A 14,315-nucleotide genomic window follows, 5' to 3' on the forward strand; every position below is an offset into this window, starting at 1 on the left:
AACAAGAGGTTGGGACAGGCCCAGGGCGAGAGCTAGTGGCGCGGGCTCTCCCTCTTCTGCTTCGAGTTAAAGGGCAACGCCCCCCTGACAATTCACTGGAAGACGATTCGGTTGGTGCGCGCCTCGGCTATCCTCTACGGCAGCCCATCCTTGGTCGCAGACGAGGCATCTTGAAAATAACAACAGCCGAGGTCCAGGAATGCAGCACCCGAGCCCTAACCAACTGTTGGCAGCAACTTTGCCTTCTAATCGGACCGCCTTTGCTAAGCTTGAACCCGTCCTCCTGGTGAGCCAAACCTGGTTCAGAGAAATCCCTGCTTGTATCTGATACCAACGACCAGAAAAAGAGATGAGTTACCGAGATATGGAAATGAAAACAACAGTATAGAACACCGAAAAGAAACACTGAGAGGAGAAGATTTTGCTTCGCTGAGAGGGTCGAGCCAAGCGACAGAGGAACCCGTTTCCCCTCAGGCGACCTGAAGTTCGATGCGAGACCGGAGGCGAGCGAGAAGAGCAGATAAACCAGTGAAGTTGCCGCCTCCCCAGGACCTCCCCTGACCTTATCATTCTTTGTCACGCCTCGGGAGGCTCCTCCCATTACTTCTGCATTGATGGAGCTCGCCTTCTGATGCAGGCTGGTGCGTGCGGAGGTGGTGTCCATAACTCTGAACCTGATGTGCGAGCCGAACCGTTTGTAATGAAATCCCATAAACCGATCTTTGCGCTCATGCCATGCGCCAGATGCCGTATCCCTTTTACACTTCTTGTACTGGTCAGGCAGGTGGCGATCTGCCTCGCCCAAACCCTGTCCCATCATTTTAATATTCACCGCAAGCACCCGCATCCGGGAATATATATATATATATATATATATATATATATATATATATAATGATATTATTTTGTAAATAAAATTTTATTATTTTAACAAAGTTTTTGGTCGTGTATAAAGGTGTTATTTTTTCTGCAAATTATAGAAGTCAAACTTAAAATCTTATAAAAATATAGTTAAATTTAAAATAAAATTTACTAGAAGAAAAAAAAAAAAAAAAATATATATATATATATAATACATTAAAGTTTTAGATTATTAATTTATTTGATTTTTACTTTTATCTACAAGTAAAATGCGTTATTAAATTTATAATATTGTAGCCATATGGTTTTTTCAATAACATTTAATCTTCATTCAATATATAAAACTACGTATTATAATTTTCTTTTAATTATGATATTATAAATTTTGTTTTTCCAATATCATATTTCATATAAATATCCTAATTAAATAAAATTTCCTTACCAATGTTCTAATTAATGCTCTAAAACCAAGGGATAACATTTTGTTACGTTACATATATATATATATATATTTTTTTTTAGTTTTTTTTGGTTTTCACAAAGTTGTTTAGTAACGAGGCTTCAAGTCATTTCACTTTTAACAAATTTTATGGGGGTGAAGATTATATTTGATCAATTAATAAAAATTATATAATAACTTTTAATTATAATATAAATTGATATAATAACTTTTAAGTATAATATTTTATATTATGATGTTAAGAATGTTTTTTTCTTCATTTATAATATTTAAAATAAAGATATTCGGTATGAATTTTATTCATGCGTAAACATTAAAATGTTGTTAAATTATATGTTTTTTTTTTTCACTTAGTTTTCACAAAAATGCTTTTAGCAATGATGGAAAATATATTACTCTTGCATAAATTAAAAGTGGGTGGAGAACATTACATATTATTTATATTTAAAAGTGGGTGGAGAACATTACATATTATTTATATTTAATTAAGTGTTTAATAGTGTAGAGTGAATTTTTTTAAGTTTTATTTATTATGATATGTTTAGAAATGACAACAAGAAAATCTAGTTTAATTTATTCTTAAATTGAATTATGAGTTAAAATTGAATTCTGTTTTCATAGTAACTTGTAAACAATTAATTAAGTTCAATTGACTTAATTAGCTCAGGAATGTTGGAAGTTTGTAGTCATGTATATATTCTCCCTAAATTTTAGGGGTCCACGATGAGTTTATTTCAGTTGTAATCAGATAACTCAGTTTGACTAAGTTATAGACACTAAAACTAGTTCTAACTATTGGTGGAACTAGAAGAAGTTTAGTGGTGAGTTGGTGCACTGGTGCATCCTTAGTGCTACTCTAGCTAACTATAGATTCCCTCATGAGAAACTCATGCATGTCAGTTCAGAGAAATACCCACTTGAGACTAGAGTGTAGGGACAGTATACTAACAGTTGTAGAATGGTCAGAGTTGTACAAATCATGCATGCAATCAGAATAGGACCTAGATTTGGATTGCGCAGTTATGGAAGAAGGAATTCCCAATTAAATATGGGTTATTCCTCACAAGAATTGCACAAGGAAATAGGGGCTTGGAGAGCAACATAATAGGATAAGGTTTGGCATGAGATAGCTTGTGAGAAGAGAGTGTGCAGTAATTGTTCTAGTGAGAACAGGCTTTGTATTTTCACTCAAATTTCTAATTAATGCGATATAGATAGTAGGGGTTTTGAGCAAATGGATTTCCCCATAAAAATATTGTGTTATGTGCCATTGATGTTCTTCCTCTTATTGATTATAGTTTTCATCGATCATTGGTTTTTGTTGTTTAAAATAGTACAGTAGTTTATTGTCTTTGTAGGTTTTAACCCCGTACAAAAATTACCTGTATACGAATTTTAAAACACAGAAAATAAACAATGCGAGAGAATAACACATAAAACACATATACACAGAGATTTTCCCCTCGATCCCAAAACCGGGACTACCATATTGATTCTTCATTATGTTCCTTTCAATGTTACAATACAAATTTATACATGCCGAAGCATCCAATACCATGGATCGAAAACCATCGCGCCCAAAACCATGTGCGAAAACCATGCACAAAACCATAGGCAGGTCTGCCTAACCTAATATAGGGTCCCAAAAAAATTTCCTCGGGGCGTTGCCCCGGACCTCGTAGAGGGGGGATACCTGCCCCCCTCAAACCCCCTATGACCCCCCCCAAACCCCCTATGACCCCCTCCGTTGTACAATCGACGCAATGAAGGGGGGACTCTGCCCCCCCTCTAATCCCCTGGTTAACCAGGGTAGCTAGTAGTGGAAAAAATATAACACAACCCAAAATTCTCCCACTTGTTGTTTTCTTTCCACAGGGGGCCACAGGACAGCTTAGTCATTTATCCAGCCCTACAATGCCCATTATTTCTCTACACCAAGAGAACTTCTCAGAGCTCACAGATTTTTTCAATCCATTTGCAGTATTCTTCAAAGTTTCCACCTTTACCAGCAACACCTTTTTGTCTTCTATCATATCCCTCACAAAGTGATACTGAACATCAATGTGCTTTGTCTTTGAATGATAAGTAAGGTTCTTTGCAAAGAAAATTGCACTTTGGCTGTTATAGTATCCTTATAGCTCCATGTACTAACCCCATACTTGAACACAATCTGTGCAACCAAACTGCTTCCTTGCTTGCATGAGTGGCTGCCATGTATTTTTCCTCTGTAGTTGATAGTGCCACTACAGATTGTTTCTTACTCATCCAACTGACTGCACCTCCAAATAGGTTAAACACATACCCACTTGTAGATCTTCTCTAATCCATATCTCCAGCCTAGTCTGCATCAACAAAGCCACGAATATTCAAATCTCTGTCCAATCCTGGTCTTCCTTGGTAGCACAAACCATAATCACTAGTGCCACGGGAATACCTAAAAACCTGCTTCACTACTTTCCAATGCTCCTTCCCTGGTTTTGACATAAACCTGCTCAATACTCCCACTACATGTGCAATGTCTCGTCTAGTACAGACCATCACATACATCAAGCTACCGACTTCACTTGCATATGGAACTCGGGACATGCCCTCTTCCTCTTCTTATGTCTTGGGACACTATTCAACAGATAAATTTACACCTACAAGAATAGGAACCTTCACTGATTTACTATCATGCATATTAAACCTTTGCAATATTGTCTCGACATACTTCCTCTATTTTAACTAGAGCTTTCTCTTTGCCTGATCTCTTTTAATTTCCATGCCCAAAATATAGTTTGCAACACCAATATCTTTCATGTCGAATTTGGAGGACAATTGGGTCTTCAAATCCTAGATAATCTCTTTTTCATTTCCAACTAGCAACATGTCATCCACATACAAGACCAGATAAATAACATGGTCACGAATTAATTTAAAATACACAAAGTGATTTGCTTTTCTTCTGGTGAAGCCAAGTCCCCGTATAAATGTATCAAACTTTTGATACCACATACTTGGTGACTGTTTTAGCCCATACATAGACTTCTTTAACTTGCATACCAGTTCTTTCTTACCCTTCACCGCAAAGTCTTCAGGTTGCTTCATGTAGATCTCCTCTTCCAGATCCTCATGGAGAAATGTTGTCTTCACATCCATCTGTTCTACTGCAAAATCTAAAGCAGCAGCAACAGATAAAAGTAGTTTAATAGAAGCTACCTTGGCAACACGAGAAAATATATCACCAAAACCAATTCTTGGCACCTGGGAATAACCTTTTGCTACCAACCGAGCTTTGTATTTCTCCACCTTTCCTTCTACATGTGTCTTCTTCTTGAACACCCATTTACTGCCAATGGGTTTCCTTCCAGCCAGCAACTCCATCAGATCCCAAGCCTCATTTTTCTGCAAAGATGTCGTTTAATCAACCATGGCCACTTTCTAGAGTTTGCCATCCTCTTAATCTACTACTTCCTTCACAGTTCTGGGATCATCATCAGTAATAGATAAAGAAAAAATTGAACAGAAAGAAGATGGAATATACCTTTATGGCTGCCTTCTTTCTCGAACTGATCTTCTCACAACTAGAGTTTGTGGCTCTTCATCTTCTGATTCCTCTTCTGCTGTAGAGTCTGATTCTTCCTCCTTAAGCTCAAACTCTATCTTCTCAAGTTTCTTTGATGGGACTTCATGTTTAATAAATTTTTTCACCTCTCTAAACACCACATCTCGGCAGTACACAACCTTCCATGTTACTAGGTTCCAAAGCTTATAACCCTTTAAACCATCCTTATACCCAATAAAGATGCACTTTTCAGATTTATTATCCAAATTTGTTCTTTTCTCCTTTGGAACATGTACATATGCATCACATCCAAATACCCTCAAATGTGAAAAAGAGGGTTTCTTACCAGTCCATACCTCTTGTGGAGTCTTATCCTCCAACATTGATGGAGGTGATCTTTTGACCAGGTAATATGATGTCTCCACTACCTCTGCCCAGAATTCTCGTCCTAACCCGGCACCAACGAGCATGCTTCTTTCCCTTTCCATCAACGTCTTGTTCATTCTTTCTGCAACTCCATTTTTCTCAGGTGTGTATGGAGTAGTCTTTTGTCATGCTATACCACGCTTCTTACAGAATTCTTCAAATTACTTGCTGCAAAACTCTCCACCGTTATCTGTCTTCAGCACCTTTATCTCCTTCTTTGTTTGGTTTTCCACTAGAGCCTTAAATTCTTTAAACTTGTCAAATACTTCATATTTCTTCTTGAGGAAATATATCCATGTATTCCTTGAGAAGTCATCTATAAATGATACATAGTACACAGACTTACCCAGTGATGGAACTTTCATAGGTCCAAACACATCACTGTGCACAAGTTCTAATATATGTTTCGCCCTCTTACCACCAGAAGGGAAACTCACCCGATTCCGCTTCGCGTATACACAATTTTCACAGAAATCAAAATCCAGAGAGATATTAGTCATACCTTCTACCATACCTTTACCATGAAGTATTCGAAGGACCTTCCCTCTAATATGTCCAAGCCTTTGATACCATAGCATGGTATTTTCTCCAAAGAACACTAGATTTTCTACTCCACTTTCAGGAACCACAGAACTGTTGCACCCATCAACAACAGTGCTACTTTGCATCTTGTACAGAGTTCCAATCCAAACTCCCCACATCAATACCAGTGCTCCCCGAACCATCTTGCATATATGTTTCTCAAACACCGTTTTTACACCTACATCATCTAGCTTGCTTACAAAAATCAAATTTGTAGCCAATGCAAGAATATGAAGAACACCCAGAAGTGTTCTAACACTTCCACCATGCAACTTCAACTTAACTTTTCCAAGACCAACGATTCTAGCCTTCTTGTCATCCCCCAAGAAGACATCACCACCATCATATTTCTCATACTCGCAGAACCACTCTCTATGGGGAGTGAAGTGAAAGGATGCACCTAAGTCAATCAGCCATGCCTTATTATCTACATGTGTAATTGAATAAGCCAAGTACACATCCCCACCTTCATTTGAGGTTGTTTTCGCCTTTGCAGAAGGAGCATCATCATATCCCTTTCCTTTGTTAGCAGCTTCAGATTTACAATCCCTTTTGTAGTGCCCTTCCTTTCCGCATTTCCATCAAACCACCTTTACAGGTTTTCCTGGAGATCTAGATCTCCCACTCAATGACTTATTTTTGTTTTTATTCTGGGACCGTCCTCGTACAGACAAGGCATCACCATTTTGGTTCTCCATATTTTTCCGTCTCATCTCGTCTGTCAGCAAGGGTGAGACTATTTCATCAAACTAAAAGGTAGTTGCATTGCTACCTATTGCAATAACCAAAATATCCCACGAATCTGGTAGAGAACACAACAAACTGATGCACTTATCTTCATCTTCATCTGAAATTTTAATATCAATAGAAAATAACTAACTTACCAAAGTATTAAATGCATTTAGATGCTCTGTCACCGAGTCTCCATCTTTCATCCTCAGGTTATACAACCTTTTCCATAGGAACAGTTTATTCACTAGAGACTTAGATTGGTACAAATTCCCTAACTTGTCCCACAAAGGCTTCACCGTAGCTTCCCTTGATACATTCAACAATACTGAATCTGAGACACACAATTGTATTATGCTCTTTGCCTTCCGATCCAAATTCTTCAATTCTTCATCGGACACTCCCATTGGTTTAGTACTCGGTTCTACCACGATCCATTGATCTTTATCCACCAACAAATCCTCCATCTTGAGTTTCCACAACTCAAAAATTTGACCATTAAATTTCCTGAACTCTATCTTTCCACTGCTCGCCATCTTCTTTCACCACCAGAATTGATCCTGCAAATCTCCCACTGAATAGGGTCTACCACAGGCCCGATCAAAACCCCTTAGAAACAAAGGTGTCGCCTTGAAGCCAAAATAACTCTAATACCAAATGTAGGTTTTAAACCCGTATAGAAATAACTCGCATATGAATTATAAAACAGAGAAAATAAACAATGTGAGAGCATAACACATAAAACACATATACACCAGAGATTTTCCCCTGGATCCCAAAACTGGGACTGCCAAATTGATTTTTCATTATGTTCCTTTCAATGTTACAATACATATTTATATATGCCGAAGCATCCATTACCATGGACCAAAAACCATCGTGCCCAAAACCATGCACAAAACCGTAGGTAGGTCCGCCTAACCTAATATAGGGTCCAAAAAAAAATTCCTCGGGGCGCTGCCCCAGACCTTCTAGAGGGGTGCTACCCGCACCCCTCAAACCCCCTGTGACACCCCCACTGCGCAATCGGCACAACAAAAGGGGGGCTCCCGCCCCCCTCTAACCCCTCTGGTTAACTATGGGAGCTAGTTGTGGAAAGAATATAACACAACCCAACAGTCTTGTGTTTTAGTACATTACATGAGTTGTGAATCTACAGGAAAATCTACATGGTATCGGAGTTGAAGACAGTGGACTAGAGGATATTTCGAAGTTTTGATTTTTGGGTTACAGGTGAAATTCGAATTTGCAATACATACTTCAGGATCGGCAGATGACGTTCTACGGTTTGTGGCTCGAGTATGCCTTGGAAGGAAACTCAAATTATATAGCCTAGAAGGATAGAATGGAGTTTGTGCCAAAGGATAATGAATTGAAAACATTCGTTGATCAAAACATTCGTAAGCCAACAACATCAGATGCACAAAATCTGGTCGAATGGAAGAAGTGTGTGGCGAAGGCGAGGCAGATAATCCTTGAGGGAGTTCGAGATCACATTGTCTTGAGTCTCCATGGGAAGGAAACTCCGTATGCTATGTGGAAAAAATTAACGAACCTATTCCATCACAACAATGACCATATGAAGTTGGAACTGAAAGACAAACTTCGAAAAATAAAGATGGAGAAAGGTGAGACCATTCTAAAATACTTGACCAAGTTCACTCACTGTTGTGATGAACTTGGAAGTGTTGGAATAACCATTGGCGAGGATGATATGGTGAGCCTAGCTCTCCTAGGCCTTCCCAAGAGTTTGAACATCTATCAGGACTCTGTCAATGGGAGGGAGATGTTTCCATATTGGGAACAACTGTGGTCATATTTGATGCAAGAGGAGATCAGAAGGAACACAAGAGATGGTTCCTCATGAAATACTGATGATGAGGAAAAATGTGCCTTAGCAGGCAAGGAAAGGAAAGGGAAAGGGAAGGCATCGCATTCCAAATCAGATTCTTGCCATGGAGGTAAAACGAAAGACATGATAAAAGTTAAGTGCTTTCATTGTCATAATCTGGGTCATTTTGCTACAAATTGTCCACTAAAGAAGTCCAAGAAGAAGTTCTCAGGAGGAGTGACAGGTGAGCCTTTGGTCGCTAAGTTCAAATTGGATTTTACTCTCATTGCATGCATGGAGTCATCAATGATGGGTAGTGTATGGTACCTTGACAGTGAAGATTCATTCCACATGATTGGTGACAAGGAGTTTGTTCAGTGACCTGGAGGAAATATCTATAGATGCATATAGAGATGGGTGATGATGGGAGGTATAGTACTACTGGATTGGGCACGGTTACTTTTGAGAGGGAGCAAGGTGCTCCTCTCACCTTGAGAGATGTTATGTAAGTTCCTGGGTTGAAGAAGAACTTAGTATTGGTCTCCATTCTTGAGGATAGAGGCTATGATGTGATTTTCTCAAAAGGAAAGGCATTCCTTTGACATATAGCCATGGCTCAAGTAAAGAAGATAGGTATTCGAGTTAAGAATCTCTATAAGCTGGAAGTAGAGGACTGTGCTGCTTTGAGCATAAAAGCAGAGAAGGTGCAAAGCCAAGATGTTGGTAAGTTATGGCATGTGAAATTGGGCCACTTACATCATGGGGCTTTGAAAATTGTGCAGTAGATCTCTACTGGTCTTCCCAAAGGTACGCTACAGTAAGTTGATACATGCAAGGGGTGAACTTTGGGAAAATCCACCAAGGCTTCCTTTCATGACAAAGACAGTTGAGGAGAGGTGATTCTAGAGCGAGTCCATTCAAATTTTTGAGGACCATTATTGACAGCATCCACGGCTAAACACATGTATTATGATATATTTGTTGACGACTTCTCTCGTAAATCTTAGATAATTTTCATGCAGAAGAAGGATCAAACTTTCACAAAGTTTTGTGAATTTAAAGCATTGGTCGAGAAAGAGTCTGGAAATAAGGTTAAAGCTCTGAGGAGTGATAACAGTGGTGAGTATGTCTCAAATTATTTTAAGAATTTTTGTGCAGTAGAAGGGATTAAATGGAAGTTGACGGCACCCCATAACCCATAACAGAATGGGGTGGCAGAGAGGAAGAACAAAAATATTGTAGGTGCAACACGGCCGATGTTGCATGATGAGGGCTTACCACTAAACTTGTGGGCTAAGGCATACAACACAACGGTTTATTTGCAGAACTATAGTCCGCATTGGGTTCATGGGATGAAGACACTAGAGGAGGCTTATTCTAGTAAGAGTCTAGATGTTGGTCACTTCAGGATTGTTGGGTCGTCGGTATATTTCCATTTGACCAAAGATGCATGGAAGAAGCTTAAGCCCACACCAGAGTTGGGCATATTTATGGGGTACACTGATACACCTCATAACTATTAGGTGTACTTACCGACCAACAAGATGAAAGTGGTTCTAAGGGATGTGAGATTCGATGAGGAGAAGGCCATGCGAGTTTCCCTCTAGAGGGATCTTGAGCTACATGTGGTTGTGGAGCTTTTAGCTCTCGAGGTTGAGTAGCCTCAGATTGATGTGGAGAAGTGACATGTAGAGGATTTGGAGTGGAGATACCCACTCACTCAAAGTCTTCCATAGATGTGAGAAAGCACATTAGAGAGGCTGACAATCTATTGCATGATTCACGGGAGAATGTGGGAGGACCCACATCTCAGCGTAGGAAGAGGAGGTCACTTGAGAGGTACACTAGATACATGGCTCTTATGAGTGGATGTGTTGATATAGAGAAATCTTCCTTTGAGGAAGTAGTGCAACAACTAGTTTGGGTTGAGGCCATAGTGGAGGAGTATGACTCCATAGTTCGTAACAGTGTTTGGGATGTGCTCCCGAGACTGAAGGACAATTCAATGGTGAGCTCCCGAGACTGAAGGACAATTCAATGGTGAGCTCCCGATAGATTTACAAGGTAAAGCAAGTTGCATATGGTAGTGTGGAGAAGCCTAAGGCTAGGTTTGTGGCCCGTGTCTTTTCAGAGGTAGAGGGGATTGACTATGATGACACCTTTGCTCTTCTTGCAAGGTACTCATTGATTAGATCTATATTGGCACTATTAGCAAAGATGAGTTGGAAGATACATCAGATGGATGTAAAGACAACCTTCCTTAATGGCATGATTGAGGAAGAGGTGTACATAAAGCAACTTGAAGGTTTGGAGACCTTCGATCGTGAGTTGCATGTGTGCTGACTCAAGAGGGATTTGTATGGGCTGAAGAAAGCACCCCATGATTTGTACACCAAGATCGATAGTTACTTCACCGGGTTGGGCTTCACCAAGAGTGAAGCTGATACGAACCCATACCACCTAGTGGTGGAAGGTAAATTGTTGATCATTGTGTTATATGTCGACGATTTGATTTTGAGAGGTGATGATCAGATGATCAAGTCTTGAAAGGAGGACCTTGCAAGAGAGCTTGAGATGAAGGACATGAGGCTCATGCATTAGTTTTTAGGCATGGAAGTATGGAAGGGTGATTGATAATTTTTTGTGTCCTAGGGAAAGTATGCCAACACGATTCTCAGGAGATTCAACATGGAGAGCAGAAAACCCGTGGAGACTCCTTTGGCAGGTAATTGGAGGAAGGAGGATGATACTCCATGGGAAGTAGTGGAAGCTACTTGTTATAGAAATTTTCGGGCACTATAACCCCAATCATATATGTCCATAAACCAAGGGCTTCTAAGTCCCTAAAAGTGTTGTTTCATTCCCTAAAGGAACAAGGTTAGCTGATTACATCATCTCCCAGAAGTTCTCCACAAGAAACTACTCAGAACTGGTCAAAATTGGACCATACAGACTGCTCAGTGCTGAGGGTGAGATGCATCTCACCTATTACACACGGGGGGTGCGATGCATACTGAAAATTCCTTCTATAGGGTGCGATGGATGAGAGTAGACAAATGGCGGAGGCAGTTTGCTAAGTGGATGATCTTGGAATCTTCTAGAAACTTCCCCAGGACACTTGTCTCTCTAAATTCGCCCAGGGATGAGTAAGAGATCATCAATCTCCAAGTGGAATCAAGAACTATCAGAGAGAAGACACTAATCAAAATCCCAGAAGCTGACTCACCTCCCTGTAATCATCTATATATGGATCCCTCATCCTAGAGATCCAGAGGCTGGAATTTTGTATCTTGTAAGGAAGTGCTGTTGGTTTCTTGGTGGAATATCATAGTGTTGGGTGATCTAAGATTTTCATGAGGTGAAGAAGGGCTTTCATGCTAGGAGGATGACGTTGGGTCAGAACAATTGGTTGTAATCCTCTTTTCTATTCTTGATATTAATAAAGTTATTCGAGTTTTCCTCCACATTCTTGTATGTTTGATGATGTATGCATTTGTGTGGTCAATATATATCTGGTCATATATTGTTTATGATTGTAGATCTCTGTTCTTCGATAGTATTATGCTGCTTTGATTCCACAGGTGCTCTTTGAAGCTGGGTGGACGAAGGGAAAGTGGCAAGGATCTATTAGAAAGGAGAGGAACCAAGCAAGGAACCATGCGCAAGACTGAGGTTGGTGTCCTTTGTTCCCCTCTTATCTACTTCTCATAAAGGAAAGAAAAAGAAGTTTTTGTTTGTTTGTTTCTAAGATAGCTACCAGTCTTAGTGGGACTAGTAGCTCTGAGTGGACATTAGATTTCTCGATAACAAAATGGCGACTCCACTGGGGAGCGAATAGATTGTTTTCTTGTCTATATTTGTTTGCTTTACAAACTTACAGACAGAGCTTGAAGTTAAGCCAACTATCCTTCGAACTGGATTTGCTATGCAAGTGCAAAGTAGATCAATGTTGCTTCAGTCTATCTCCGGGTTTTATTTATAAACTGAACAATTGATTTGCAAACATCCTAATTTCCCTAGTGGTGGCTCTAGTAACCTCAATAGATCAACCCCTGTGATTTCTATTTACTGACTACCATTAGCTCGGCCTAAATCCCTGAACTAAGCTGCAAACTGTGACCTAGAACCAAGTTGAAGTCTCGTCCCTGGACCATCGCACTTTCTCCTCTTGGGAATCTGGATGCATCGCACTTCCCGTGTGAAGTAGGTGCGCTATATCGCATTTTCCCTGTGTTGCAGGTGCGCTAATCAGACAAGACCTCTTCTGCTCCCAGATTTTGGTTTTGTGTTCACTCTCTTCAGCTTTATTTAGGATTTTTGTTGTTTGTGATCAGTATACCACTATGGAAACTCCCTTCCTTTGCATGATTCTGCCTCCATAGTACAAATAATTGTGAATGTTTTTATGTATTGTGCACCATTTACGGTTCTCTTTTACAAAAATTAGCATAATCAAACTGTCATCTTTTGATTTGGAAGTGTCGCAAGTGTCGTTTTCAGTCAAAGAAAAGAATTCTATTGTTCTTGATGGTCGGTTATACAGTTACTCTTGTATTTGATTTGGATTAGTAGTTTTTCAAGTGTCGAAAGCAGTTTTCAATTCAAAATAGAAAAGTGTCCTCATCATCTTCCTTTCGTTTTTGAAGAGAAATTTGTTAGTATTGTCGCTTTAAAAAGATAATCCAGATTTGTACTTAGCATTCTTCTTGTCATTCACACATTAAGAAAGCTGAAAAAAATACATGAATGTGCATTTGCATTTAGACTACTTGTTGGTTTGATTTAGGACAGTGCATCTAGAGTGTGCTCTCTGCTCTATGTTGAAAGAATATCATCTCTCTTTCTTTAGTAGCTAGGATTTTCATTGCAAAAAGAAGATTAAACGATTGTTTATCATCTTAGATTGCATTTTAGGATTGTCTATCTACATCACGTAGTGAACCTGAAAGGAAAATTTCTTAAGAAAGATCAACTGTAAAATAAATTTAATGAACATAAAAACGCTTTGGAACCTAATGCACAACATCTAGAAGTCTAGGCTAGAGACGTATTCCAGCGTCGTAAAGCCTGGTAACTGTCGCTTTCATTGTTGGTTGGGTGATTCCTCCTCTTTAAGACGACAAGTGCCAGTACGAACTTGTGCTCCCACGTACCGTCGATTATATATTAGGAGACCACAATAGGCTATATCCTTTATCCATAGGAAGCCGTTTCTGCCGCCCTATCGATCACAATGCACTGAACACAACATTCGGGAAGATTGACTGTCGTACCGTAAAATGTATTCTGCAATTTTGCAATTGGTTTGGTAATCCCTCTGTCTAGATTTCCAGAGTAGTCTCTTTCGTTCCTTTTTAGACTCCTTAAAGGAAAAGGTCCATCTTCAGGCTCATTAAAAATCGAAGGCAACTAGAGTCATCTTTTGTTTTTTCTCGACTCTTAAAAATTGAAAAAACAAGTTGTGTCAAAGCGTCTAAAATTCATTTAATTCGGAATCATTTTCCCCTTTATTTTTAGTTGATCGAGTAATTCGCAATCGTGGAGGAAAGTCAATTGAAACCCTGTCGTTCGTAGAGACTTACGATTCAACCGTATTTGTCCCGGAAACAAAACTATTCCGGACAAAGCGAACTCGTTTATCCGGATCAAAGTCCCCTGGTTTGGTTGGAACAAGTTTTCCGACACCCTCGGAGACTCCGGTTACTCCAAACATTTCTGGTATCCTTGCCTTTGCAGAAGAAGTTCCGCAGCCACCAGAGGACAGTAGAACTAATCCTAGTGTGAAGGTAAACAGTTCTATTCCTAAACTGGCCCCATCTACCATTGATTCGAAAGGTGTTATTCCCCAAACATCTGTCGCTGCAGAATCTATACCTTCTTCG

This window comes from Pinus tabuliformis, chromosome 8, assembly GCF_031772625.1.
Source record: "Pinus tabuliformis cultivar Carrire ecotype Pingquan chromosome 8, CPIR1, whole genome shotgun sequence".
In the NCBI taxonomy this organism is placed as follows: Eukaryota; Viridiplantae; Streptophyta; class Pinopsida; order Pinales; family Pinaceae; genus Pinus; species Pinus tabuliformis.